Source organism: Hemiscyllium ocellatum, unplaced genomic scaffold (genome assembly GCF_020745735.1).
Source record: "Hemiscyllium ocellatum isolate sHemOce1 unplaced genomic scaffold, sHemOce1.pat.X.cur. scaffold_926_pat_ctg1, whole genome shotgun sequence".
NCBI lineage: Eukaryota > Metazoa > Chordata > Chondrichthyes > Orectolobiformes > Hemiscylliidae > Hemiscyllium > Hemiscyllium ocellatum.
In genome coordinates this window covers 125,436-151,669 of record NW_026869312.1, presented here as the reverse complement: position 1 = coordinate 151,669, position 26,234 = coordinate 125,436, and the positions used below count along the sequence as shown (strand labels likewise).

At 45.8% G+C, this 26,234-nt stretch overlaps 1 long non-coding RNA gene across 1 annotated transcript; it reads left to right on the top strand.

The window, feature by feature from the left end:
• LOC132814804 (uncharacterized) lies at positions 1-25,446 on the top strand. Its single transcript, XR_009644494.1, has 4 exons — positions 1-55; positions 682-788; positions 5,212-5,311; positions 24,709-25,446. It is a non-coding gene; the product is annotated as an uncharacterized LOC132814804 (long non-coding RNA).
• The last annotated feature ends 788 nt before the right edge of the window (positions 25,447-26,234 follow it).

The window sequence follows — 26,234 nt, the reverse complement described above, 5'->3', positions numbered from 1 at the left end:
CCGACGCAGAGTCGCTGTAATAAATGCTCGGGAAGTTATAGAGAGAAAGGATACGGTAAGGAAAGAAATAATCAGGGAAATGTGAGAGAAGCTGTGATGTCATGAGCGGAGAGGTTTTACAAACAAATTGTGCACGTCGGAAAACACAAATTTGAACGTCCCAGTCCCGTGTTTGCAGTAAATGGGGAATTGCCTCAGCGGCTGCAGGCCTGAGTGAGCGCCGCCATCTTTATTCGGGACAACGATTCACTGGACACGTGCTGGGCCGCCATCTTTGTAGGGGGCAAGGTGCAGCCAGGCGCATGTGCAGCCTCTCTCTGGTACAGAGTCATTGTGATGACAGCAGCCAATCCTGCTCTGAGTCACCTCTGGGCTCCCTCAGGACCACTTTGTCAATGTCCAGCTTCCTCAGTCTCCAACCATGGGGGTATGTTTGATCTGTTTAGTACTGTATTATTACTTTTATAGACCATTTGTAAATGAATTTTTCACGTGGCCCAGCCCCTGACCATGTGCTGCTCTATTATCAGATTATTTTGTCTTGAATATTTTTGAGTCAAGAATTCTTTTTTCCAATATACAAGTGTATTTTCCTTCAGTTTCTGACTATCAAATTCTGCACCACTTTCATTCCCTGTCATGCATTTTGCACCCCCTTGAACTGTGTTTCTCTTTCCACAGATCCCAGTGATTAATGCCAAAGCCCTGTTGCCTGTGGAGAGGGTGATGCTTGACTTTCTTGTACAGCTGCAGTTTGTGTGGTGAAGGTGCTCCCACAATGTGGTTGGGTAAGAGACATTACAGATTATTCATTACAGCAACAGTGATGATTTGAAGATAATGTCCAAACCAAGAACAGTTTGTAATTTTATTATCATGCTTATAATTTCATATAAAATATCATTGAGAATTTTAGATATAAAGCCAGAGATGGAGATATTAGGTCAGGTGACCAAAAGCATTGCCAAAAAGCAGGTTTTGAGGGATGTCTTAAAGGTGGAACGCAGACCTGTGATGTTTTGTCTGCAAATTCCAGACCATGTTGCTTTAGCAACTGCAGAATCAGCTACACAGTTGAAGTAATGAATTAACAAATTATTAGGAGTCTCGAAGTAAATGGATTGACGAGGTCTCAAAGGATGTGTGGTGCATGGAGCTAGGGATGAGAACAGCCAGGAATCAAGTCAAGAATGAGAATTTTAAATTGTTGTTGCTTATAGGAGCCTTTTGACGGGTGAACATATTTGGGGAGAAGTGAGCACGTGGGCGATAGAGCTTTCAATTTTTCTTGAGATTACAGGGAGGTTGAATTTGGGAGGCTGGCCAGGAGTGTGTTTGGATAATTTAAGTCTGGAGATAACACACGATGGATGAGAGTTTCAGTATATGAGCTGAGATGAGGGTGGAATCAGCTAGAAATAGTGGTGTTGGAGTGGGACTGGGCTGTCACTCTTACCTCACCTCTGGGATTCAGCTGGTTGTCAGGTTGTGAATCAGGTGGTAACACAATCGGGAGCTGAGTGGCCCTGGTGGAGCCTAAAATGAGTGTCACTCAGTTGGCTGTTGCTAAGCAGCTGCTTGATAGCCCTGTTGATGAATACTTACATCACTTTCCTGCTGATCGAGGGAAATTGCCTGGGTCGGAGTTGACCTGTGTTTTTGTGTTGAACATCCCTGGGCAATGTTCCACATTGTCAGTCAATGCCAGTGCTGGATGGGTACGTGGCTTTGTGGGTGGCAAGTTCTGGAGCACAAGTTATCAGTATAATTGCCAGAATGTTAGCAGGACCCATAGCCTTTACACTACTTAACCATTTCTTGGTCTTATTCGAACTAAATCAAACTGACTTAAAACTCACGTGTGTGATTTTGGAAACCACTGTTGAAGGCTGAGATGGATCATCCCACTTTGCAACTGGCTGAGAATTGCTGCAAATGCTGCATGGATGTGTGAGATCCCTCCGTTAGTTAGGGTGGGGATATCTGTTGTGCTTCCTGCAACAAGTTGATTAATTGTCCATTACCATTCACAAGTGGGTGTGGCAGAATTCTGATCTGATCCATTGGTTGTGGGATCGTTTAGCTCTGTTGCTTGATGCTGATGCTGTTTAAAATGCAGATGGTCCCGTTTGGTAGCTTCAACAGGTTGGCACTGCATTTTTAGGTATGCCTGGTGCTGCTCATGGCATGCCATCCTTTCCTGTCCATTGTGATGGGTGAGTGCGGGATGTACAAACCCATGAGATTACAGATTGTGCTGGAGTACAGTTCTGTTGCTGTTGTTATCCCACAGTGCCTCAGAGATATCCAGTTTGAGATCCTACATCTGTCCCATTTAGCATGGTGATAGTACCACTCAGCACAAGGGAGGTTTTTCTCAACTTTAAGGTGAGGCTTTGTCTCCAAAAAGACTGTGGGATGGTCGCTCTTGTCATGGACAGATACATTTGCAGCTGATAGATTCATACTGATAAGATCTAGTATGTTTTTCCATCTTGCTGGTTCCGTGACCGCCTGCTGCAAACCCAGTTGAGCAGCTATGTCCTTGAGGACCCGACCAGTCAGTCAGTAATCCTGCAGCTGAGCTACTCTTGGTAGAGGACATTGAAATCCTGTACCCAGAGTAGGCTTGTCACCATTTTATTGCCTCAGTGCTTCCTCCAAGTGTTATTCAACATGGAGTAGCACTGATCCGTCAGCCGTGGGAGCACAGTACGTGGTAATCAGCAGGAGCCATGAGACTTCCTGGTGTCCAAAGTTAATGCTGAGTACTCCCAGGGCAAAAGGTGTGTACATCACTGTGCCATCGCCTCTGCCTGGTCTGTCCTGCTGGTGGGACAGGACATATCCAGAGATTTCAGGAGAAAGTGAAGACTGCAGATGCTGGAGATCAGAGTGGAGAGTATGGTGCTGGAAAAGCACAGCAGGTCAGGCTGATGAAAGGCTTAGGCTCGAAACATCGATTCTCCTTCGCCTCAGATGCTGCCTCACCTTGTTATGCTTTTCCATCATCACACTCTCGATATCTAGGGATGGTGATGGTGGTGTCTAGCCATTATCTGTAAGGGATGACTCTGTGAGGATGACTATGTCAGGCTGTTCCTTGACTAGTCTGTGAGACAGCTCGCCACGTTTTGGCACAAAAAACCCGGATGTTAGTGAGCAGGATGTTGCAGAGCCGAGAGGGCTGATTCTGTGGTTGTATTTTCTGGTGCCTTGTTAGATGCCAAGTGGTCCATCCAGTTTCATTCCTTTGTTGAGACTTTGCAGTGATTAATGCAGTGAGTAACTTGTTGGGCGACTGTCAGGTTGGCAGGATATTTTCTGCCATTGACAATAGTTCCTTGGAAATCAGGAGATTCCTAATTCGTTATTATTTCATGAATTCAGATTCCATCGTCTGCCGAGCTGGGATTCGAACAGGGACTTCAGTTGTACATTTTAATATTCTGGATAAAAGTTAAATACATTAGGTTTGTTCACTCATTTTAAACATCACCAACCCTGGTTTTGTTTCTTTGTAAACACTGTCCATCATCCTGTCTCCTCCATCCTTCTCACCAACAACAAGAGCAACGAGCACACTGAGTTTCTCTGTCACTAAGACTGACACAATCCGACCAGCTGCCTCTGCTGCTTCCCTCCATCCCACTAGCCCACTGAGACAAACTGCCTCACATGGTGTTCCTGGTTTTTGTCCCAAACTTACATCTTTCTCCTCTTGTCAAGTCTTATCAGAGCTCATCTTGATCTTTTCCTAGTCTCGCTAAACCACAGACATTCCAACTCTGTTTCCTCCCCTTCACTCCCCCCTCGCCAATTCACAGATATTGTTCCTTGTTCTGTCTGTCTGTCTTTTCTGGTTATGTCCTTCTCATCCATTCTGCAAAAAAAAACTAACATTTAACCTCACCATCATTTGTAAATCCTGCTCCATCCCCACTCTCCCTTTCCTTTATGAATTCCTTGTATTTGGTGTCCCTCCAGGATCTATCCTTGGTCCCTACTGTTTCTCACCTACATACTGCCAGGAGGTGACATTGTCTAAAAGCACAGTGTGAGGTTTGACATGTACACTGACGATGCCCAGCTCTCCCTCCCCATCATCCCTCTCCATTGCTCCATTGTTACTCAGTTATCAAACTGCTTATCACATTCCCACTACTTGATTAACTGCAATTTCCTCCGATGAAACATTGTTACGGTTAAATCCATTACCTTCAGTTGCTAATACAAATTCCTTTCCCTTACTGCTGAGCCCCTCCCTCTCACTGGGTGCAGTCTGAGGTAGAACTAGACTCTTCACAATATTGCTGTCATATCTGACTTCAAGGTGACCTTCTAATCAGACATCTACACAATCACAAACACCAGGAATTCCAATCTCTGAAACGTTGCTTGTCTCCACCTCACCCCAGCTCCATTGCTACTGAAACCCCTTACCCGTGTCTGTGTTACCTTAAACTTGGTGAATCCGAAACAGAACCCTTGATTTCGTGACTGGCCCAGAATCTGCTGGCTTTCAGTGTTTCCTGCACAATTACCCCAGATCCCTTTCTGGTGCAGCTTTCTACAGATTCCACCATGTAAATAGCACTCTGTTCTCTTATTGTCCCCTCCAAACTGACCGACTTGACATCTTCCCAAATTATACTCCATCTGACAACTTGTTGCCCCCTTCTCCTGTGTATCTCTCTCTCTTCACAATCCTCTTAGCACTTTACAGTTATGCCTTTTCTAGGAATTCCCCCCCCCCCCATTCTTCTAAACATTTACTGGGAACAGTGGGCAGTGTGAAGCATGCAGAGATGCTCTGTTTTTAGAGATACTCTATGGGAGGAACTTGCTGCCCATTGGTCAGAATGGAGACAACTTGCCCATCGAGCTGCATGAACCTTTCACCCCCCCCCCCCCCATGTCTTATTGATGAGGCACAGCGGCAGCACGGAAGGGAAAAAAAAGAAGCAAATCCTGCTCTCCGCATCTCACTGACTCCTGGAATATTCTGTCCCATGTGTCAAAAATCTGCCCTGTTCAGTCGCATGAAATCCCAAGGTGGAAACTCACAGAAACCCACAGAGGTTTCCCCCTGAACTGACTGCTGACCTCCACAAGGGGTAATGTGTCCAGTCATCCTGGGCCAGGAGGAGGAGATGGTGTGAGTTTCTAACCTGAACTGACAGTGATGGAGTTTATAAACTTGTATTACAGGATACTACAGGTGGACATTCAGATGGTAATCTCAGTCATTGTAACACCAAACTCTGATTGAATTAGTCAATTCATCAGGACCTGGATATTCGCATTGTGTGTGAGTATTGTATTCCATCTGAATCCCATTTGCTGCATAAAAGTTCTCTTTGAATCTTCCCAAACCTTTTATGTGTGTCCTGTAATCCTTGTATAATGAGCTGATGGGTGTAAGGTTTATTATTATAATGTATAATTTCTGTAAATCCCTCTGTCACAGCTCCCCTCAATTGCCTTTGCTACAAGGAGAACAACCTCAGTTTCCCCAAACCCCTGATTCCCCAGTGTCTGTTTGATTAGATTACTTACAGTGTGGAAACAGGCCCTTCGGCCCAACAAGTCCACACCGACCCGCCAAAGCGCAACCCACCCATACCCCTACATTTACCCCTTACCTAACACTAGGGGCAATTTGGCATGGCCAATTCACCTGACCCGCACATCTTTGGACTGTGGGAGGAAACCAGAACTCCCGGAGGAAACCCACGCAGACACGGGGTGAACGTGCAAACTCCACACAGTCAGTCACCTGAGTCGGGAATTGAACCCAGGTCTCTGGCGCTGTGAGGCAGCAGTGCTAACCACTGTGCCAGCATGCCGCCCACAGCTCTCTATAAGACACACATCAGGATTGTGTTGGAACGTTCTCCACTTGCCTACATCAGTGCAGCCCCCAACAATATTAAAGAAAGTGAACATCCTCCAGGACAAAGCACTGTGCCGTAGTGGTGTCCCATCCACCCCTTCAGCATTCCCTCTCCCCATCCCAGAGACACAGTGGCATCACTGTGTAAAAGGGAAAGTCAGCATTGTCCTCCCAGACCATAGGGCTGCTCTCTCATTAGGGAGGAAACTGGAGCCCCTGGAAGAAACCCATGCAGACACTGGGAGAATGGGCAAGTCCCACAGAGACAGTTGTCCAAAGCTGGAAACGAACCTGGGGCCCTGGCAGCAGGGCTAATCACTGAGCCACTGTGCCACCCTCAAATTGTAATTTGATTCACAACTACCACTTCCTCTGATAGTTCATTCCACACACAAACCATTGTCTGAACAAATATTTTTTAAAAATCCCCGAATCTCTTTTTAAAGCTGTTCTGCTGTCACCTTAAAAGCTGTGTACCCAGTCTTGAATCGGGTTCCTTCCTGGAAAGGACACCTGCTGTTCACATTACTGATACCACCCATCCATGATTTGAGTCTAATAAGGTCACTCCTCAGCCTCCTGCGCGCCAGTGAAAGACGTCGCAGCCTATCCAGCCTCTGCTTATAATTCAGACTATCCATTCCCCTCAACATCCTGGTAAATCGCTTTTGAATCCGCTCCAAATACATAATGTCCTCCCGATATCAGCATGGCCAGAACTGGACACAGAATTCCAGAAAAGGCCTCCCCAACATCCAAAATAACATCCCAACTCTTGTACTCCAAGGTCTGAGCAATGGTGACAAGTGTGCTAAGCATCTTCTTAACCACCCTGTCTACATGTGACACAGACTTGAAAGACCCGAACCCCTCGGCCTCTTTGTTCCATATCGCTCCTCGATGCCCTGTTTTTAATTAGTGTAAGTCTGCTCTCGTTTGTTTTATCAAGATGTAATATTTTGCATTTATTCCAATCCAAAAATACCAAAAAAATCCTGAGCATTAAAGACAGTGGGAGTATACTTAAGAGGGAACTCAGGAGGGCAAAAAGGGGACATGAGATAGCTTTGGCAAATAGAGTTATGAATAATCCCAAGGGTGTTTATAAATATATTAAGAACAAAAGGGTAACTCGAGAGAGAATAGGGCTCTTCAAAGATCAGCAAGGTAGCCTACGTGTGGAGCCGCAGGAGATGGGAGAGATACTAACAAAATATTTTGCATCAGTGTTTACTGTGGAGAAGGACATGGGCAATATAGAATGTGGGAAAATAGAAGTTGAATATGTCCATCTTACAGCGGAGGACGTGCTGGGTGTCTTGTAACCTGTAAAGCTTGGTTAATCCCCAGCACCTGATCAGGTGTACCCTAGAGCTCTGTGGGAAGTTGGGAATGTGACTGCTGGGCCTCTTGCTGAGATATTTTGTATCATCGATTATCACAGACGAAATGCCGAAAGACTAGAGGTTGGTTAACATGGTGCCACTATTTAAGAAAGGTGGTAAGGACAAGCCAGGGAACTAACGACCGGTGAGCCTGGGCAAGTTGTTGGGGGAATCCTGAGGAACAAGATGCATGTGTATACTGAAAAGCAAGGATTGATTAGTGATAGTCAGCATGACTTTGTGCATGTCTCTCAAACTTGATTGAGTTAATTGAAGATGTATCAAAGAGGATTGATGAGGGCAGAGAGGTGGACGTGATCTATGGAATTCAGTAAGGTACTGGACAAGCTTCCCCATGGAAGACTGCTTAGCAAAGTTAGATCTCATGGCATACAGGGAGAACTAACCGTTTGGATACAGAACTGGCTCAAATGTAGAAGGCAGGGTGGTGGTGGAGGGTTGTTTTTCAGATTGGAGGCATGTGACCAGTAGAGTGCCGTAAAGATCAGTGTTGGGTCCACTACTTTTTGTCGTTTATATATATGATTTAGATATGAGCATAGGAGGTATAGTTAGTAAGTTTGCAGATGACACCAAAATTAGAGGTATAGTGGACAGCGAAGAAGGTTACCTCAGACTACAACAGGATGTTGTTCAGATGGGTGAGAAGTGGCAGATGGAGTTTAATTCAGATAAATGTGATGTGCTGCATTTTAAAAAAGCAAATCTTAACAGGACTGATACACTTAGTGGCAAATTCCTAGATAGTGTTGATGAACAAAGATATCTTGCAGTGCAGGTTCATATTTCCTTGAAAGTAGAGTTGCAGGTAGATAGGATACTGAAGAAAATGTTTAGAATACATTCTTTTATTGATCAGAGCATTCAGTATAGAAGTTGGAAGGTGATTACAGGACATTGGTTAGGCCTCTTTTGGAATATTGTGTGCAATTCTGTTCTCCGTGAATCGGAAGGATGTTGTGAAACTTGAAGAGGTTCAGCAAAGATTTACAAGGATACTGTCAGGGTTTGAGCTGCAGAAAGAGAGCAAAAAGGCTGGGGCTTTCTTTCCCTGGAGCATCAGAGACTGAGGGGTGACCTCCATAGAGGTTTATAAAATCATTAGTAGCATGGATAGGGTAACCAGACAAGGTCTTTTCCCTGAGTAGGAGAGTCCAGAAATAGAGAGCATAAGTTGAGGGTGAGAGGGGAAAGATATAAAAGGGAACTAAGGAGCAACTTTTTCATGCAGAGAGTGGTGCCTGAATGGAATAAGCTGCCAGAAGAAGTAGTGGAGGCTGACAATTACAGTATTTTAAAGGCATTTGGATACTTGACATGAATAGGAAAGATTTAGAGGGATATGGCCCAGGTGCTGGCAAGAGGGATAAGATTAGGTTCGGATATCTGGTCGGCATGGACAAATTTGACCGAAGGTTCTGTTTAGTGCTGTTCATCTGTGACTCACAGCTCAGTGGGTTTCGGTCCCTTCAAAGATAAATCTTAATCTGTTTTATTTTAGTAAAGCTACAACATTCAGTAGGGCGACAGTTTATTTCTTTAAATACACATCTTATGATAATTTGATAAAGTTTTTTAATATAAAATATTGGTACTAATTTATTCTAGAGCCGTGTTTTGTAAAGCTGTAAGATTGTGTGCCTTTTTCTGGGTCTGTGGACTGTTAAGGTGCAGAGATGGCCATTCGTACAGTGATGTGCTCTTCCTGTTGGATGTGGGAGATTAAGGAAGGTTTCAATGATCTGATTGTCTGCAGGAAGTGAGGATGCAAATCCTGTAGGATTTCCTGGATCAGATGGAGCAATGGTTAAAGGTAATGAAGAATTTACAGGAGCATGGGGGTGTGATAGGTGGCAGTTTCAGAAAGGTAGGAAAACTGCCGATCCAGTCAGGTAGATGGGTTTCCTCTAGGAAATGGAGGAGCGGAAGGCAAGTAGTGCAGGAGTCTCCTGTGGTTATTTCCATCTCCAACAAGTATACTGTTTTGGAAAGCGTCGGGGGTCACATTTTCAGGGGAATATCGCACTGACAGCCAAGTTACTAGTGTAATGAATCTAGTATAATGTGAGGTATAACAGGTTCCACGCGATCGATGGTGATAGGGGGCTCTCTAGTCTGCAGCACAGACTGCAGTTTCTGTAGCTGATAGTGAGACCTCAGAGTGGGGTGGTGCCTCCCTACTGTCTGGGTGAAGGATGGCTCCGAGGGTGCAGAATATTCTGAAAGGGGAGAATGATCAGTGGGAGGTCGCTGTGCATTGGTACCAGTGACATAAGAGAAAAGGATGAAGTACTGATGACAGAATATAGCAAATTAGCCTGGAGGATAATAAGCAGGATCTTGTGGGTCGTAATATCTGGATTACTCCCGGTGCCACATGCTAGCGAGAGCAGGAATAGCAGGGTAGAGCAGATGAATGCGTGGCCAAGGATCTGATACAGGGGAGAAGGATTCCCATTTTTGGATCATTGGAATCTCTGCTGGGGGAGAGGTGACGTGCATAACAAGGATGGATTACACCTGAATTGGAAGGTGTCTAATATCCAAGCAGGGAGATTTGCTAGTGCTACTCGGGAGGCATTAAACCAGTGAGGGCGTGGGGGTAATCCTAAAGAGATAGTGAGAAAGGAGGTAACCCTGAGGCTGGTACAGTTGAGAAGTTAGACAGGCAAGGGCAAGGCACAGAATGAGGTAGGACTGACAAGGTACAATAGACAATCGGTGCAGGAATAGGCCATTCTGCCCTTTGAGCCAGCACCACCATTCATTATGATCATGGCTGATCGTCCACAATCAGTATCCTGTTCCTGTCTTATCTCCATAAAACTTGATTCCATTATCTTTAACAGTTCTGTCCATCTCTTTCTTGAAATTATCCAGAGACTTGGCCTCCACTGCCTTCTGGGGCAGTGCATTCCATGTGTCCACTACTCTCTGGGTGAAGACGTTTCTCCTCAACTCTCTTCTAAATGGCCTCTCCCTTATTTTTAACCTGTGTCCTCTGGTTCTGGACTCACCCATCCGTGGGAACATGCATCCTGCCTCCAGAGTGTTCAACACTTCAATAATCTTGTAGGTCTCAATCAGATCCCCTCTCATTCTTCTAAATTCAAGTATACACAAACTCAGTCGCTCCAATCTTTCAACATATGATCATTCCGCCAATTCCGGGAATTGTCCTCGTGAACCTACCCAACACTCCCTCAATAGTCACAATGCTCTTCCTCAAATGTGGAGACCAAAACTGCACACAATACTCCAGGTGCGGTCTTACCAGGGCCCTGTACAACTGCAGAAGGACCTCTTTGCTCCTATATTCAATTCCTCTTGTTATGAGGGCCAGCATGCAGTGAGCTTTCTTCACTACCTGCTGTACCTGCATGCTTGCTTTCATTGACTGATGTACATGAATACCGAGATCTCGTTGTACTTCCCCTTTACCAAACTTGACTCCTTTTAGATAGTAATCTGCCTTCCTGTTCTTGCCTCCAAAGTGGATAACCACACATTTATCCACATTCAACTGCATCTGCTATGCATCCGCCCACTCACCTAGCCTGTCCAAGTGAACCTGTATTCTCATAACATCCTCCTCACATTTCACCCTGCCACCCAGCTTTGTGTCATCAGCAAATTTGCTAATATTACGTTTAAGATGTTCATCTATATTATTAATGTATATTATCAACAGCTGTGGTCCCAGCACCGAACCTTGTGGTACCCCACTAGTCACTGCCTGCCATTCCGAAAGGAAGCGTTTATCACTCCTCTTTGCTTCCTGTCAGCCAGCCAATTTTCAATCCAAGTCAGTATATTCCCCTTTGTAAATCCATGCTGACTCTGACGAATCCTATTACTGCTATCCAAATGAGCCATAATTTCATCTTTTGTAATTGACTCAGCGTCATTCTCACCACTGACATCAGACTAACCGGTCTATAATTCCTTGTTTTATCTCTCCCAACTTTTTTTGAAAAGTGGGATAACATTAGCCACCCTCCAATCTGACTCTACATCTCCTGATTCTGTGTATCCCCCTTTCCCAAGGGACTGAACGTCATCCCTCATCAACAGGGCCATCCCACCCCCTCTGCCCATCAGTCTGTCCTTTTGATAGCACTGCACTGCATTTATTTCAATGCAAGAGGTTTTACAGGGAAAGCAGATGAGCTTAAGATATGGTTTTGAACATGGGACTGGGATATAGTGGGTATGACAGAAACGTGGCTTAGGTTGGACAGGCCAGGTAGCTTAATGTTCCAGGGAATAGATATGAGGAAGGGTAGAAAGGGGGATAAGAGGGAAGGTGGAATGGTGTTTTTGAGTAGGGATAACATTATTGTTGTGCTTAGGGAGGATATTCATGGGGGTTCGCCCGTTGAAATTACTTGGGTGGAACTGGGAAATAAGAACAGGACGATCACCTTATTGAGGTTGTCTGTGTGGGTTTCATCCAGGTGTTCTGGTTTCCTCCCACAGTCCAAAGGTGTGCAGGTTGGGTGGAGAATCCAGGCTGGATTGCCGTATTGTTCAGGGATGGGCAGGTGGGTGGATTGGCCATGGGAAATGTTCAGGGATGTGCAGGCTAGGTGGATTGGTCATGGGAAATGCAGCGTTACAGGGGTAAGATAGGAGGCTCTGAGGGTCAGTGTGGATGTGATGGGCCGAATGGCCTGCTTCCACACTTGGGATTCTTTGACGACAATTCTACTGGTTTTAAAATAGTTGCAGAAAATAATAGATCAGATCTAAAAGTTGGTGTTCAAAATTGGACAAAGGTGAATTTTGATGGTACAAGGCAAGAACTTTCAATATTTCTTTGCAACCCCCAGGTAAAGGGACGGCTGGAAAGTGGGAACATAAGAACAGAAGGAATAGGAGCAGGGGTAGGCCATCTGGCCCCTCAAGCCTGCACTGCCATTCAATAAGATCAGGGCTGATCTTTTCATGGCCTCGGCTCCACTTTCCTGCTCTCTCACCATAACCCTTAATTCGATTCCTGTTTGCAAATCTACATTTTGCCTTAAAGACATTCAAGTTGATAACATCAACTGCTACACTCAGCAGGGAATTCCACGGATTCATAACCCTTTGGCTGAAGAAGTTCCTCCTCAACTCTGTCCTAAATCAGATACCCCCTTATTTTGACGCTGTGCTCTCTAGACTGACCCGCCCCCCAATGGAAATAACCTCCCTGCTTCTATCTTATCTATTCCCTTCTTAATTTTATTTTTTCCAATACAGCCTCCCATTCTTCTAAATTCCAACAAGTATAATCCCAGTCTATTCGGTCTCTCCACATACACCAATCCTCTCAACCCCCGACTCAAACTAGTGATCCTCCTCTGCACCCCCTCCAGTGTCAGTACATCCTTGTTGAAGTAAGGAGATCAAACCTGTACACAGTACTCCAGGTGTGGCCTCACCAGCACCCTGTACAACTGCAGCATAACCATCCCTCTAGCAAGGAAGGACAATAAACCCTTCACCATCTCTTTTAGTCCCCTGGGATGCATTCCATCACGGCCAGGAGACCCATGTTCTTTTGGGCTGTTATCTTTCCAACACTACCTCTTTACTGAGAGTGACTGTTTCCATGTCCTCATCTGCCATTGCCTCCATAGGCCTGTGAAAATGAGACAACAAGAGTACATAGACAGTATGTTCCTGTTAAAGCCAAGTCTGGTAGGTGTAGAGAATGCTGTGTGTCTAGAGAAATTGAGGGTCTGGTCAAAAAGATGAAGGAGGGATATGGCAGCTACGGACAGCTGGGTTTGAGTGAATCCCTTGGAGTATAGGGGCAGTAGGAGTACACGTGAGGGAAAACAGGAGGGCAAAAAGGATACATGAGATAGCTTTGGGGGGAAAGAGGTTTAAGGACAATCCAAAGAGATTCTACAAAACACTAAGGACAAAAGAGTAACCAGGCAGAGAATAGGGACCCTCAAAGATCAACAAGGCTGTCTGTGGAACCACAGAAGGTGGGAGAGATACTACCCAAGGATTTCATGTCAGCTTTTACTGAAAGAGGATATGGAAGCGAGAGAGTTTGGAGAAATAAATAGTGATGATTTGACAACTGTCCATATTACAGAGGAGGTTGTACGGGATGTCTTATACAGAAAGCTGAGTAAATCTGTGGGACCTGATCAGGTGTATCCCAAATCTTTGTGGGAAGTGATCGTCGGGCCCCTCGTTGAGAGATTTGTATCACCGATAGCCGGAGGTGAGGTGCTGCAAGACAGGAGCCATTATTTGAGAAAGGTGATGAGGAAAGGCCAGGGAACAATACACTGGTGAGCCTGAGGGTAGTGGCAGACAAGGTGTTGGAAGGAATTCTGAAGGACAGGTTTATATGTAATTGGAAAGGCAAGAAGTGATTAGGGATAGTCAGCATGGCTTTGTACATACATCACTAACTTGGACTTCAGAAAGACATTCAAAAAGGTTCCACATAACAGACTGGTTAGCAAGTTAGACACCATGGGATGCAGAGAGAGCCAGCTATTATATACAAATTGGCGGGAAGGTTGGGGACGGAGAGTAGTGCTTTTCGGACTGGAGCCCTGTGATGAGCAATATGGTGTAAGGATCAGTGCTGGATCCACTGATTTTCATCATTTATATCAATGATTTGTGAGTGAATATATGAGGTATAGTTAGTAGGCTTACAGTAGACATCAAAATTGGAGGTGCACTGGACAGTAAAGAAGGTTACCTCAGAGTACAATGGGACATCAATCAAATGGGCTGAGGATTGTCAGATCGAGTTTATTTCAGATAAATGTGAGGTGCTCCATTTTGGAAAAGCAAATGAGGGCAGGAATTATACACTTAATGGGAAGGTCCTGGGGGGTGTTGCTGAACAAAGAGATCTTTCAGTGCAGGTTCATAGTTCCTTGAAAGTGGAATCATAGGCAGGGTAGTGAACAAGGTGTTTGGTGTACTTGCCTTTACTGGTCAGTACATTGAGTAGTGGAGTTGGGATGTCATTCTGCGGCTGCACAGCACATTGATTCAGCCACTTCTGGAATTCTGCTTTCAGTCCTGGTCTCCCCGCTATCGGAATGATATTATGAAATTTGCAAGGGTTCGGAAAAGATCTGCAAAGATGTTGCTAGGGTTGAGGGTTTGAGCTATATAGATAGAGGGTGAATAGGCTGGAGCTGTTTTCCCTGGAGCATCGGATACATTTGTGAGGAGCATGGATAGGATGAAATCCCAGAGTCTTATTCCCAGGATATGTGAGTCCAAAGCTTGGGGGCACAGGCTTCAGGTGTGAGGGAAAAGATTTAAAAGGGATCTAAGGGGCAATGTTTCCAGCTGAACATAGTACGTGTGTGGAAGGAGCTGCCAGAGGAAGTGTGGAGGCAGGTACAATTACCCAGTTATGCCTTTGAGATGTTGTATGTGATTAGCAAAAGTTTAGAAGGATACAGGCCAAGAGCTGGCATATGGGATGATATTAATTTAGGATATCTGGTCGGCATGGACAAGTTGGATCGAAGGGTCTGTTTCTCTGCTGTACATCTTTATGGCACTACTAAAATTAAGATGGGTTTCTCTTTTATGGAGAGTTAGCAGAAGATCAACTAATTCTCCTTGGAGCTGAGAAGGTTAGGCAGGGATTTCGACCAGGAGCAGATTTGTTTCCAGGATATTTAATTTACAGAGAGACAGACGGAGAAATTATTAACGTCACAATTTTGAGTAACTACTTTCAGGTAAATGGCAAATAAAACAGGTTAAAAATGTGAAGATTATTGTACTCACTAAGTTCTGAGCATCTGGAACAGTTTGGACGCAGATTCAGTAGTTATTGAGAAAACAAATTTGGAATTTAACTTTTTTAAGGAAGGATTTGGAGGGCTACAGACAAATGGGAGGTGAGTTGGGATAGACTGGCACCATCTCCAGAGGGGCCAGTACAGCTGAATAGCCCCAAACCCCTGTGCTCTGCGTTACTGCCCCATTCACTGTGAATGATGAAGCTCATCCCAGGGCAGAGTCCAAGAGACATACAGCATGGAATTAGACCCTTTGGTTGAACTGGTCCATGCCGACCAGATATCCCAACATTTGGCACATATCCCTCTACACCCTTCCTATTCACATGCCCATCCAGATGCCGAATGGTGTAACTGTACCAGCCTCCACCACTTCCCCAAACAGAAGATTCCATACAGGCACCCATCTCAGTGTGAAAAAAGTTGCCTCTTGGGTCCCTTTTAAATCTTTCCCCTCTCACCTTAAACCTACACCCTCTCGTTCTAGACTCCCCCACCCCAGGGAAAAGCCCTTGTCTATTTTTCCCATCCATACTCCTCATGAATTTAGAAAGCTCTATGAGGTCACCCCTCATCATCCGATGCTCTTGGGAGGAGCCCACTCATGTCACAATGGGGCCCAGGTGATTGACAGCAGCTTCAGACCAATAGGAGAATTGGCGTGATCCTTCGGCCAATGGGAGTGAATTGGGGTGGGTCCAGCAGGCCAACACATGGCCATGAGCTGTGCAGGCGCAGTGTCACTGTGAGAGAGGTCCTCATGAGTGTGAAGGGAGTGGGAGAGACTGCAAAGTCTGGGGAAGAAATTGAGTTATTGTGGACTGGGAGGGTTTATAAACGCACAGTTTTAGGCTGCTAGACTTAAATTAGAAATTCCTGGTAAATTAGAACCAAAAGAACTGCGGATGCTGTAAATCTCACTCAACAGCCAAAAGATACTGGAAAAGCTCAGCAGGTCTGGCAGCATCTGTGAAGAGAAATCGGAGTTAACATTTTGGATCTGCTGACCCTTCCTCAGAACTGATGCTACTGAAAAAAAATGTTGGTATATATGCAGAAGATCGGGGTTAAGGAGTAAATGATAGGTGGTGATAGAGTCCAAAGAGATGGGAGCAGTTGGACAAAGGAGTGGATAACGATCTGGCTGGGGCAGGGTGAATAGCCGTTTATGGGGACTGTTGGTGGCTAACTATAGCTAATGTGTAATGGTAGGTTATGTACTAACAAGGCCTGGTGTGTGGGTTAAGAGGCTATGGCGCTAGGACATTGGAGAGTTCAGGACCTAAATTATTGATTTTGATACTGGGGCTAGAGGGGTGCAGGGTCCCCAAGTAGAAGATAAGGTGTTGTTCTTCCAACTTGCGTTAACATGTGGCGCTGGAAAAGCACAGCAGGTCAGGCAGCATCCCAGGAGAAGGATAATCGACGTTTTGGGCATATTCCATTCATCAGGAATGCCGGGATTGGGAGTGGGGTGGGAAGTAAGAGGGCTGAGAGATAAATAAGAGGGATGTGTGGTGTTGGTGGGAAGTGGGCTAGGAAGGCAATGGGTAGATGTAGTTAGAGGGTAATGGAGATAGGGTGGAGTGGATAATTGGAAAGGAAAGTGGACAGGTGGGACAGTTTAAGGGCGTGGTGTCGAGTTGGAGGGTTGGATCTGGGATAAGGCAGGGGAGGGGAGATGAGGAAACCTTGATTCTGTGGTTAAAGGGTCCCAATTTCTTCCTCCAGGCGTCGGGTAGCTGGGATTTGGTGGTGGAGGTGGCCCATGACTTGCATGTCCTTGGAGGAGTGGGTAGGGAAGTTGAAGTGGTCAGCCACAGGATGGTGGGGTTGGTTGGTTGGTGCATGTGTCCCAGAAATGCTCCCTGAAACATTCCGCAAGTTGGTGTCCCAGGAGACAACATCGAAAGCAAAGGCCATAATAGGTGAGGTGTTTGGATGTGCAGGAAAATCTCTGCTGGATGGGGAATGGTCCGTTGGAGGTGAGGGGGAGGTGTGGGCACAGGTTTTGCACCTCTTGTATTGACAAGTGAAGGTGCTGTGAGTGGAAGGTGGGTTGTTGGGGAGCATGGCTCTGACTAGGATTCACAGGGAATGGTCTCTGTGGAATGCTGAAAGGAATGGAGAGGGAAATATATCTCCGGTGGGATCTGATTGTAGGTGGTGAAAATGGCGGAGGATGATGCGTTGTATCTGGGTGGAAGGTGAGGACTGGGGGGTTCTATCCTTATTGCAGTTGGAGAGGTGTGGTTCAATGGCAGAGGTGCGGGAAGTGGTGGAGATAGACTGGAGGGTATTGTTGACCACGTAGGAGGGGAAATTGCAGTCCTTGAAATATGGTGTGTTTTGGAATGTTCTGGAATGTTCTGCCAGCTTGCATCAAGCTTCACTGGAACACTGCAGTAAGCATGAGACAGAGATGTTGGCCAGGGAACAGGTTCGTGTGTTAAAGTAGCAGGCAGCTGGAAGCTCAGGGTCAGTTTTGCAGCAGAACGTAGATCATCAACTGCCATTTCCAGCACCTCCACTCAGCTGCTGCCAGACACAGGTTCCTGTCCCCTCCATTCACAGCTATGCACCCTCCCAGCAGATTGTTATCTACTCCTTTCTTTCCAAATGTTATTTTTTCTTTTGGGCTCTGTCCCCACCTATTATTTACTCTTTACCCCCTATCTCCTGCAGTCCAAAGATGTGCAGTAAGGTGAATTGGCCAAGCTAAATTTCCCGTAGTGTTCAGGGATGTATAGGTTAGGTACATTAGTCAGGGTAAATGTAAAATAATAGGGTCGGGGAATGGGTTTGGTTGAGAAACTCTTCAGAGGGTGAGTGTGGACTTGTTGGGCCGAATGGCCTGTTTCCACACTGTAGGGATTCTAATTTTCCCAGCTGCAGTCAGTTCTGAGTGAGGGTCACTGGACCTAGAATGACCCTTAGTGTGTGCAGGAGGAGGAAAGGGGAGTTGGATCAGTTTAGACTGGAAGGGTTTAATTACACTCTGTACAGGTAGTTAGGCCTGAATTAGAAACTCTTGGTCCCACGTTTACAGCAAATGGGAAAACGGCTGTGGGCCTCAGGCGGTGATGGATTCTGGGTTATGGCCACCATCTTTATTGGGGACAAGGTACAGCGAGGCGCATGGGCATATCCTCTTCCTGGGTGGGGTCGGGGTGATTTGAAGAGGAGCATTTACACATCAAACACATACCAAGAGAAGTATTTGTCTTTACTGTTCAGCCTGCACTGACTGTGAGTTTTATTTTGTGAATTCATTTTATAGGATTTTATTTAATAATTGAGACAGGGATCTCAAAATCAACTTTCTATCGTCAGCAGGGTCATCAGGATCGGAATACCATTGACATTTAACTGGGGAAGGAGAAAGGTGTGTCTGTTCTGTCTGTGGGAAAGTATCTCTTTTTTTCAAGCAAAAAGCAGAAAGATGTTCCAAGGGATCACCCTTTGGGTTTGTGCTCAATTCTGGGCCCTGAGAGGGAACGCAGATTTGTCCAAATTACACCTCGTCTCTACATAGGAACTGTCAGATTTAGACCCAATCACCCACTTTCTGATGTTAACCTGTAAACTCCTCATTTTCAATTCCCTGCAAGCTTCTGATTAAAATTCCTTATGGACTCAAATTCCAGCACCATTTCGGGTGGAATGTTCCAGGTTTTGACAACTGTCTGTTCATTCAGAAACTGCTGAGGTCCGTATTGACTCTGGGGTTACAAAGGGCTGAATTGAAAGATGAGATGCAGTTCTTCAGCTCCCATTGAGATGCATTGGAACAGTACAGGAGGCTGAGGGCAGTGTAGGTGTGAGCAGACAATGAAAATGACAGGGCTGCACCGTGAGGGCTGCTTGGTTCAATGAGAGTGTTTTGGAGTTGGGTGTAAATAGAGCGAGGGGAGACAGGGAGAAGGTGAACCACAGCTTCAGTTTTAGTCCAGGCCATTCAGCAATTCACATGTTCCCAAAGGGAACAGCCAAGTTGTAAGCGATACCTGCTGAGTGTTTTCTTTAAAACAGTTTTTAAAGTGTAAAATGTCAGCTTAAGTAAAGATCGGGGCTTTTGATGATAATGGAAATGTTGGAAGAGAAGGAAGGTTTTTGCTCACTTAAATTCTCCTAATGGGAGTAACTAGCTGAAACTAGAGACACATTGTTACAGGAGCCCTCAGACCCGTGGGGCGCTCCTCTTGTACAATGTGGGAAATAAGGGACACTTCCAGTGTCCCTGACGGCTGTGTGTGCAGGAAGGGTGTCCATCTGCAGCTACTGGGAAACTGCTTTTCAGACCTGGAGCTGAGAGTGGACTCACTGTGGAGCAATACTGAGAATGTTATGGACGGCACGTTTAGTGAGTTAGTCACACTGCAGGTGAGGGTTACACAGGCAGAAAGGGAATGGGTGACCATCAGATCAAGCAAAAGGCTCAGGAAGGGAGTGCAGGACTCCCCATGATCATTCCGCTTCTCATACAGATATTGTGCACCGCTTGGGATTCTATAAGGGAGGGAACAGATGGGGTTGCCTCTCAGGGGAAATCAGCAACAGCCAGGTTCATGACCCCACAGAGAGCTCCGCTGCACAGAACGGGAGGAAGGAGAATGGCAGAGCTATAGTGACAGGGGATCCAGTAGTCAGGGTCAGAGACAGGCGCGTCTGTGGCCACTGACATGAATCCAGGACAGTGGAATTGAACCCAGGTCCATTTATTGATAAAGTGCACAGACTAATAAAGGTCAACGTCCCAAATGCAACCTTCAGCACTTGGTCACCCTAAAGCTCTATTTTCCAGGGTCTGTGCACTTACTCTGAGCCCTTCAGAGGGATTGAAGGGGATGGGGAGAAAACAGGAACAGGATTGTGTTGTAGATCTACAAGCTAACCGTCACCCTCCCCTCTCAGTCTCCCCCCTCTGTCTCCCACCCCCCATCGTACCTCCTCCCCACCGCAGGGAAAAGACCTTGTGTATTTACCCTATCCATGCCCCTACTGATTTTATAAACCTCTATAAGGTCACCCATCAGCCTCTGACGCTCCAGGGAAAACGGTGTATTCATCCTCTCCCTATAGCTCAAATCCTCCAACCCTGGCAACATGCTTGTAATACTTTTCTGACCCCTTTCATGTTTCACAATATTGTTTTGAGAGGAAGGAGACCCGAATTGCACGCAATATTCCAAGCATGACCTAACCAATGTCTGTATAGCCGCAACATGACCTCCCAACTCCTATACTCAGTGCTCTGACCAATAAAGGAAAGCATATTAAACACCTTCTTCACTATCCTATCTACCTACGATTCTGCTTTCAATGAGCTGTGAACCTGCACTCCAAGGTCTCTTTGTTCAGCAGCGCTCCCGAGGACCTTACCATTAAGTGTATACATCCTGCTAATATTTGCTTTTCCAAAATGTAGCACCTCACATTTATCTGAATTAAACTCCATTTGCCAATCCTCAACCATCTGACCAAGATCCCGTTGTAATCTGAGATAATCTTATTCACTGTCCACTACACCTCCAATTTTGATGTCATCTTACTAACAATACTTTCTATATTCACTTCCAAATCATTTATATAAATTATGAAAATTAGTGGATCCAGCACCGATCCTTTGTGACACCCCACTGGTCACAGGTCTCCAATCTGAAAAGTAACCTTCTGGCACCACCCTCTGTCTTCTACCTCTGAGCCAGTTTTGTATCCAAACGGCTCGTTCTCTCTCTGTATTCCGTGAGATCTAACCTTGCTAACTAATCTCCCATGGGGAACCTTCTTGAACGCCTTACTGAAGACCATGTAGATGATTTCCACCGCTTTGCCCTGACTTAAGTTCATGAGACGTGATTTCTCTCACACACAGCTGTTAATAGTATACAGGACTTAACTCTGTATATTGGAGTCTGCGCCACTCAGTTATGGGTGTTCATATTCTGGATAAAGTTCACGTACACCAGCTTTGTGTTAGTGACTGTGTATCGAGTCTTATTAATATCACCAACACAGTGAGTTCCTTTTCAAAGGCAGTCCCTATATCCCTAACCCTGCTCCCATCTGCTCTGTCTCCTCCATCCCCACCGTAGACAGTAAGTGGGAGGAGCTCATGGAGTTTCCATGTGAGTGAGACGGAGAACATCTTCCCTTCTTTCCTCTAGTCCACCAAGAAATGGTGGTAGTGTCCTTACCTCTGGACCAGGAGGATCAGGTTCAAAGTTGAGTGACAGCATCTTTGAAGTGGCTGATTGGAAAACCTGCCCAAGCCACCAGGCCATACTGTCTCCCAGCTGTCCCTGCCTGAGCCTCTAAACAAAACCTTCCTGTAGTTTCTCTCCTGTTAGACTCTCCCGTTGCTCAGTTTGTCCAGGATCCCCTCCTGCTGCTGCACTGCTCATGTCCCTCACTGACCTGTCCATCCCCCAGTGTCCTCCACATTCATTCATTGTTTACAATCCCATTGTCCCAGTCCTCCAGCCCCGCCCCCTCCACCCTATTGGGCAGTGGCTGCTGTCAATCACTCAGGCTCCTGTGTGATCTGGAGCATGCTCTGCAGGAGGGGAGACCAGTGCATGGGTGCATGGGCGCAGTGCTGGGCAATTGTTGGTGTATGTGCAAGGTGGGTCAGTGCCAGGGAGAGCGGCTGTGGGTGTGTGGGATTGATCTTTCATTGGCAGCTCACTCCCTTCCTCCCTCTGGGAACAGGACCCAGGGGAATGGCCCCTCCCCTGGTATCGGGACAAGTGGTCGGCGTATCAGTGGGGGAGTATTTTGCAGAAAGTTATCAGAACTCGGGTGAAGATTCAGGGATGTTACGGAGAGGAACATTCATTTTAGTTCATTTTTATTCAACCAGATATGATTTGGCCAGTGTGTGCAGGATGGTTCTCATCAGAGGATCGGAGTAGGGGAATAAATAAGAGGTTCCAGATTGGGGGGGAAAAAGTCAGTCCGTTCTGTCCCAGAAGGAAGCCCTGGGAGGTGTGGGGAGGATTCCCCAACACCCAGGAGGCTCCGAGTCAGACTCATTGATTTGATTAGATTAGATTTCCTACAGTGTGGAAACAGGCCCTTCGGCCCAAACAGTCTACACCGACCCTCGGGTTACCCACCCAGACCCATTTCCCTCTGATTAATGCATCTAATATTATGGGCAATTTAGCCTGGCCGATTCACCTGACCTGCGCATCTTTGGATTGCTGGAATCGAACCTGTGACCCTAGTGCTGTGGGGCTGCCGTGCCATCGTGCCACCCCTTTTCTTGGTTTTTAGTCTGTAGGCAGGAGCTAGGAAGCTGAATTCAAAGAGAGGAGAGTGTTAGAACTAGGTGTGGAGGGAAGGAGTGAGGAGATTATTTTGGATTTCAGTTCACAGAAGAGAGAAATTGTGAGACTGAGATTTAAAGCTTTGGGGGAACAAAGAAACTGCAATTTAATACTATAATTGTCTTATGAATTTCCATCCTGTGTTAACGGTGGTGACTTGTTTTCTCTGTTGTAGAGAACTGAAAGGGCAGATTTGCAGATGAGAAATTTAAATTGAACTTCATTTTCAGTTTTGATAGTTACTTGATCCGTGCCGATCTGAATATCATTGGCCTTTTTCATGTGGAAGGGAAGGTGTGTATTCTGTCCGTGGGTGAATATTTCAAATGTCAGTGTGACTGGAAAAATTACTGAGGTACAGCCAAGTCCATGTTAGCGTGGTGACTGTGGAGAGAGGATCAATCTAAACATCAGGTCATAGGCAGAGAACAAAGGGAACTAACACCTTCAACATATCGTCTCACTATAAACCATTGTTAGCAGCTAACCTGAGAATGCAACTTTAAAAAGAAGGGTTTTGTGATTTACACATGAAAGAAGTCAAACTATCACTGTATTCTCACAGATGAAAGGCTTAACAGACAATTAATTTTTCAATGTATAATTTCAGTTACATCACACTGCAAATTTTTGCTATAAACTCTGTGTTATGATCGAGCCCTCCACAATCACCTGATGAAGGAGCGTCGCTCCAAAAGCTAGTGTGCTTCCAATTAAACCTGTTGGACTACAGCCTGGTGTTGTGTGATTTTTAACTTTGTACACCCCAGTCCAACACCAGCATCTCCAAATCATGACTCCTTTGGGGAGGGTGGTGAGTTTTGGATTCAGCTTTCCAGTGATTACCATAAGAAGATGAGCACTGGGTACAGGAGAGGGAATGCAGCTCTTCGAACCAGCCCCACCATTTAATACGGTGATGATTGAGCTCACCTCGGTCTCAGCTGGGTTTTCCTGCCTGCTCTCTCTCACCCTTCATCTCATTGCAAATTCAACATCTGTATCTCTTCATTAAATCTGCTCATTGTCCTGGCATCCACTGCATTTTGAAGAGGGAATTCCACAGATTCACAGCACATTGAGATAGGTACATTCTTCTTCATGAAATTAGAATAGAATCCCTACAGTGCAGAAACAGGGTATTCGTCCATGGAGTCCACACCAACCCTATAATGAGCATCCCATTCAGACTCACCCATTCCCTGTATTTCCCATGGTTAATGGCTTAACCTGCACAGGCATGGACACTGTGGGCAATTTAGCATATCCAATCCTCCTAACCTGCACATCTTTGGACTGTGGGATGAAACGGGAGCACCCAGAGGAAACCCGCTCAGACACGGGGAGAACGTGTAAACTCCACACAGTCACCTAAGGCTAAAATCAAATCCAGGTCCCTGACACTGTGAGTCAGCAGTGCTAACCATTGAGCCACCTCTGCTTAAAATCTGCTCCTCCTATTCACTTCCCACGCCCCAGTTGGCTGAATCTATATTCCTTACATCAGAAAATCAGGTTGTGGAAGCAGGTGTCTCAGTAAAACCCAGTGACAGCCCATATGTCCTGTGTGTCTGAATGGGGATCCTATACACAACACCCTCCAGTCCACATTTTTCATACACTTTCCAGAGACAGGGCTCCAGTGGCTTCTTGGGGACTACAATACCCACAATCCCTGTGGCAGGGACCACACGTGTGTGGGGAAACCCCGCACTGTACATGTACAGAATGTGGGCGGGTTTTGGAGCATGTGCTTTAGGTAAGTATACTTTGCAGAAAGTATTTCACACTGTGATTGGCTGGGGAAGGGATGCATCTGCTTCTGGTATTGATCTGTTAGGGGGTCACCACACCCATGTAGGACCACTCTCCATCCCCAATTCATTGTAATGCTGGGAATCAACAAATGGGAAACAAAGAAGGATCTGACCCATTCTCCCAGACTGAAGGTTCCTCTTCTGTCCAGGATCTGCCACCTCCCTTTCTGTTTCCTTTTGTTTCATTCTGCTGTTACATTATTGACTTGCAGCAACTGAAGGGAAAGGAAGTGAACCCAGAAAGGGTGCAGAGTCTAACCAGGGACGGGAAGTGGTGGCATGGATCTGTTTATCAGTAACTCCATGAGAATGGGGAGGGTGTACATTAGGGGGTAGCAGAGTCAGAATGGTGGGAGAGAGTAAGTGGGCTGGAGGGTAACAGCTTCGGGGGAAGAAAGGGGAAAAAGATATTCCAAAGAAGCTAGAATTGTCTGCTCTGAATTTCTAACCTGTACATATTCCTTTATACAGGGTGCTAGATGGTGAAGATTTGCAGACTGAAATCTCAAAATCATGTGCAGATTGTGATTATGTTAACCAGCATTTGAAGAACCAAAGATAGAGAATCACTCGGCCAAAATCCTGCAACACTCCCACACAGCATTGTTGGTCTATCTGCACCAAATGGACTGTGAATGGTTCAAGACAGCAGCTCACTCCCATCTTCTCAAGGGTAACTAGAGATGGGGAATAAATGCTGGCTGAGCCAGTGATGCCCATATCCTGGAAATGGTTTCTATCTCTAGTTGCTGAACCCCAGTTGATGTTACTGCAGGATGGTGAGGGACGCTGAGTGCATCCTCCAGGAGGCAGCACCATCACATTACCCCTGCCTACACCCACACAGTAACACAGCAACGTCACTGGAACAAAAGGCAGTGAAGCCAAAGGAGGACTTAGATATAGTTCTTCGGGGTAAAGTCATGAAAGGGGATTGGAACACAGCAGGAACAGGAGACTGAGCTGGATGGTCAGCTGTTTCCCATTGAATGGTGGAGCAGGATTGAAAGGCTGAATGGTCTCCTCCTGCTGCTATCTCCCAGGTATGTATATAGCCATGGAGCCCGGGTAGGAAGGAGTGGGCAGGGATTCTCCAGGAGATTGCACTTGCACAACAGGTTTCAGTGACGGAAGGTTTGATGGATTTTATTTAACATTTATCTTTAACACAAAGTTTGTAAATTTTGGTTTTAAAATGTTGTAAAAGTTTTTTGCACAGCAAATAAAATTAAAGAAAATAAATTAAACTGTCTGAATATAACAGTTTTAAAACTTTCAACCACTGTAAAACAAAATCCCTTTTGTCACGGACACCATCACTTTCCAGTTACTCAAGCTCCAGGGAAATATTCCCTCCCTGTCTGAACCTTTGGTTTGATGTAATTGCTTTTCAGGTCTCCTTCTGTGAGCTGCGAAGCGTTCTTTTTCCACATTTCCCTGACACAGAAATGTTATCACAGCAACCTTCCCACCATCAACATCATCATTATGCCATTTTGCTTTTGGTTAACATATAATCACCAGCAGTGCAAAAGTGAGGACTGCAGATGCTGGAAACCAGAGCCGAGATTAGAGTGGTGCTGGAAAAGGGCTTTTGCCAAAACGTTGATTTTCCGGCTCCCCGGATCCTGCCTGACCTGCTGTGCTTTTCCAGCACCACTCTAATCTAGACATATCATCACCAACAGTAAACCATTTTTGTAACCAATTGAATATTTCCAAAGAAAGCCCATTACGGGCCAAGCAAACCATTACAAGTGACAGAGTGAGAAGGGACTAAATCAAAGTAGAGTTGTGGGGAGGGGGCAGCGGTGGGGATAAAGCACTGTATCCCCTGCGGTGCCCACCTCTATCTAAAGGCATCGAGAGAATTGATACACACCACATGGTCCTTCTCCAAGGACACCCGGCTGTGTAGCCTTTATCCTCAATCATAGAATAGAGTCCCTACAGTGTGGAAGTAGTGCACTGGCCCATCAAATCGCGCCGACCATCCA